The sequence below is a fragment of the Myotis brandtii genome, unplaced genomic scaffold (genome assembly GCF_000412655.1).
Source record: "Myotis brandtii unplaced genomic scaffold, ASM41265v1 scaffold415, whole genome shotgun sequence".
Classification (NCBI taxonomy): domain Eukaryota; kingdom Metazoa; phylum Chordata; class Mammalia; order Chiroptera; family Vespertilionidae; genus Myotis; species Myotis brandtii.
In genome coordinates this window covers 81,883-85,501 of record NW_005365953.1, presented here as the reverse complement: position 1 = coordinate 85,501, position 3,619 = coordinate 81,883, and the positions used below count along the sequence as shown (strand labels likewise).

Here is a 3,619-nt window from a genome sequence, read left to right as displayed (position 1 = left end):
AGTTGATTCGGGTCATTTGAATGTCCACTGTCTGTTTTAATTTGTATGTTCATTTTGACTCTGTCATATGCTCAAACTTCAGTGGAAGTCATGAGAACCTATTATTTTTGCCTGCTCTTTCCTTTACGTTGGAAATATTCTTTTTTAGCCAGAGGGACCTTAACTAGGGATTGAGGGATTGTTTCCGTTGCCAACTGTTTTCTTCCTTGCCAAGTAAGACAGTTGTTGTGAACTCTTCAGTGATGCCTTCCCCAGGATATTTGCAGATGTGGTTGGGAAAAGTCATTTCATCCCCGACCTTTGCATATCAGGTGCTGGGGTGCTGGGGTGCCGCCTCGCCTGCACCCCGGCTCTCTGATCACAATGCGGCTCTCTCCCTCTGATCACCATGGCGACCATGGGGCCTGCGCCCCAGCTCTCTCTCCCTTCGATCGCCATGTGATCACAGGCCGAAGGTGAGGCGGCACCCCCAGGGCCTGCAGCCTTGCCTGCAGCCTGGCTTTCTGATGGCGATCACTGGCTGGGGGGCAGGCAAAGGCGGCCCTGGGGGCCACCCGGCTCTTGCCTGCTGCCTGGGTTTCTGATCACTGTTCTTCTGTCCTTTCCCTTTCGCCTCCCATTATTGCGCCTATGTATGCAAATTAACCGCCATCTTTGTTGGCGGTTAACCGCCATCTTTCTTGGCAGTTAATTTGCATATCACCCTGATTAGCCAATGGGAAGTGTAGCGAAGGTACGGTCAATTACCCTTTTGTCTTTTATTGGATAGGATTTTAAAATATGTATAGATTCATAGAAAGTTGCAATCCCTTCTCCCATGATACAACTTAATGGTCACAATTTAACGAAGTACAATATCAAAACTAGAAATTTACATTGGTGAATGTGTGTGTAGCTCTGCAATCTTATCATGTGTAGGTTCACGTAACCTCCACTGCAATAAAAACACAGAACGGTCCCATGAATTTGGAGTGAATTTGAACCACTATGTGGCTAAGCTGTGGTCACAGTGGATATTTTTGAAGCGATCTTTTCTAGAAAAGAGAACACAGTGAGCAGTGGCTTTTAAAGATCAGTCAGATGGAAGAGAAAGCTACTTAAGTTTAGAAAATATGGAGCTAAACTGTTACCTGGCATCAGAAACTAGAAAGAATCATCAGAAACTTTAGGTGGACAGAACGTGCACCCTAAGGTTCCTTAAATTCCATGCAGAGGGAGATGAGAAATGAGTGGGACAGAGAGCCTAAGCTAGAAACCCTCCAACCTGTGAAGTCATCTACCTGGCCTGCTCCCCCCACCCCCAACCGGTGCCTCCTGATGTTCTGGAAGCTGCATATCTACCACTCTGATCACGGGTCTCTGAGCAGAGCCCTGACACCACAACTGACGCCTGCGTCACCCATCAGGCCAGACCTGCGCGTGCACGCCTACCTACGCCTTGCCTCTCCCTCTGGGTCTGGAATGTTACCTTGCTACCATTGGTTCTCCCATACACTTAACCTTAACTACAGCATGCTTTTGTTTGTTTTTGGTATAACATGAACAATTATCAGTGTATGAACGTATTTTGTCTCACAGAGATTATAATACATATTTCAACTTTGTAAATTGTACTATGTTTTGAAAAATCATTGCGTTGCTGCATTCATTTGTAGCTTTAGAACTATTAGCTCTATTATATGAAAGACTGAGAACATTCTTTAGAAAATAATTACTAACAAATGCTCCTTTGCCTTCTAGGTACAAACACTCAGTCCCAGATTATCTGGTACAGTTAACGTCAGGGCTTTTTTACACGAGCTAAAATATACAAGATAAAATGATCATGTTTTCAGATTTATTTACTTATGAGTCTAATAAATCATGATTGCTGTTTAAATGGTACATGAAGTAGGCACAAACACATAAATTTCAAAGGATGTTTATACAAAATTTTCACAATCCACTAAAAGATAAAAATATCTCCAAAATATATTTTGGGAGTCATTGTTTTAGTTGAAAGTAATATTTAGTGTATGAATGTGGTTCCCAGAAAAACTCCCTGGCCATAAAAATTATAATTAAAACAATTATAATATAAAAAACTAATATGATAAAATATTGTTGGAGCTTTAAACATAAGAAATAAAGCATTTAACTGAAATTCTGAAACTTCAGCAAATATAACTTTTTTAAATTACAATCTCTTTTATAACTCATTTTATCATAAATAATTTTACATTTAACAATCAAGTGTATTTTTGCGTTCTGAGTTTATTATAATCTCTTCTTAAATAAGCAAATTTTTGGTTAAATTCTTAATTTTTAAGTTCATAACACTAATTTAAATATTTTACAACTTTTGGAAAGTTAGAAGTTTCTTCAAAGATATAAATATGTCCTCGTTTTCTATTATGAACTTCAGCAAATGTCCTGGTATACAATTAAGAACAGTTTTAAATGTCTCTAGTCTAGATGGAACAAAAATGTTAGCAATGGCTCCTGTGTTTTACTTAATACTGTGGCCAGGTGCATGAAATTCGTGCATGGGGGGGGGGGTGTCCCTCAGCCCGGCCTGCACCCTCTCCAATCTGGGACCCCTTAGGGGATGTTCGACTGCCCGTTTAGGCTCCAGCCCTGTGGGATAGGGTCTAAACCAGCAGTCGGACATCCCTCTCACAATCCGGGACTGCTGGCTCCTAACTGCTCACTTGCCTGCCTGCCTGATTGCCCCTAACCACTTCTGCCTGCCATCCTGGTTGCCCCCTAACTGCTCCCCGGCTGGCCTGACTGATGCCTAACTGCTCCCCTGCTGGCCCAATCACCCCCGACTGCCCTCCTCTGCCATCCTGATTGCCCACAACTGCCCTCCCCTGCTATGACCCACCTCCTCCATGCGAGGCAGCGGAGATGCTGGGACTGGCCTCCTCCATGCTGTGAGGAGCTGCCGGACCCCCAGGCCTCACTGTGTGGAGTGGCCGCTAGGCCCCGTCTCCACTGTGCCATCTTGTGGCAACCATCTTGTGATGATGTTTCATGAGAGGGCCAACTAGGCTTTTATTCTCCCTTGATTTATAGGGAATAGTTTTCTTAAATCACACTATAGATTTCAGTTCTGCATTCATATTCATTTTTCTTGAAAGGAGTTCTTTGAGTATCTAAGACTCACATATCTTCCTCACTTAATACAGTGTCACAACATTATGAGATTTAGGAAAAATATTTTTGAGAATGGCAACTTAGTAGAGACACCTCAAGGTCAATCAAGGTGTGTTGATTTGCCATCTCTGCTAAGTGATGGCAAGAAATTGCATAGCCCTTGGACAGGGACAATTGTGTGCCTAGATTTCTAGGGGTTATGCAAGGATAAGAATGTTTGCTAGAGAATTCATTCAGGCTTTCCGTCGCTTTATCGTGCTGCTATTGGACATGTTCTAATACTGCTTTCTTTCTTTTATAGGTTATTAATATTAAGTGATATCTACACTAATAAAAGAGAAACATGGTAATTAGCGTACGACCGCTACCCTTCCCATTGGCTAATCAGCATATCCTTATGCAAATTAACTGTCAGCCAAGATGGCGGCCGGCAGCCATGCACTGAAGCGAACAGGGAGGCTTGCTTGCTCCAGTGACGGCG

The 3,619-nt window shown here is 42.7% G+C and overlaps 1 pseudogene; it reads left to right on the top strand.

Annotated features, from left to right (window-relative positions):
* Window positions 1–3,457, top strand: part of LOC102241762 — a 75,549-nt pseudogene extending 72,092 nt beyond the window's left edge.
* Window positions 3,458–3,619: the final 162 nt, after the last annotated feature.